General features: G+C 50.7%; 1 protein-coding gene across 1 annotated transcript in view; it reads left to right on the top strand.

The window, feature by feature from the left end:
- Window positions 1-342: 342 nt before the first annotated feature.
- LOC123121442 (protein ELF4-LIKE 3) overlaps window positions 343-430 on the top strand; it is a gene marked incomplete in the record, with an annotated part of 1,188 nt that continues 1,100 nt past the window's right edge. The window contains 1 exon segment of the mRNA XM_044541409.1: window positions 343-430.

Genomic DNA, 430 nt, shown 5'->3' on the forward strand with positions numbered 1-430 from the left:
CCCTTTCTTTCTTCTCCATGTGGGACCCACGATGGCCAGATAGCGTGGGCAAATTACGAAGGATCCCGGCGATAAGCACTTGCCCTGGAAATTGTTCATTGCTTTCCTATTTCTTGCTATAGCTCAACCACTGCCTCGAGGAACAATGCAACACATGGCAGGTACCCTTCCTCGCCTTATCAGCCTCATTTATCCTTTCTCGAGCACACTCTATGGCAAACAAGCCATGGAAATCCAAACCAGTGTTAGGAGGAGAGGCCCCACACAAAAAAATATGAAGAAACAATTGCCTAGATAAGCCAGGGCTCCACGGGGGAAAGCGAAGGAAAGCAATCTCGGCACTTTCCCCCCTAAATTACAGCGCTCTTCATCCCACGTCGAAGGATCTCATCAGGTCGTAGGACACATCTCTCTCCCTGCCCCGACCCCG

Source organism: Triticum aestivum, chromosome 5D, assembly GCF_018294505.1.
Source record: "Triticum aestivum cultivar Chinese Spring chromosome 5D, IWGSC CS RefSeq v2.1, whole genome shotgun sequence".
Taxonomy (NCBI): domain Eukaryota; kingdom Viridiplantae; phylum Streptophyta; class Magnoliopsida; order Poales; family Poaceae; genus Triticum; species Triticum aestivum.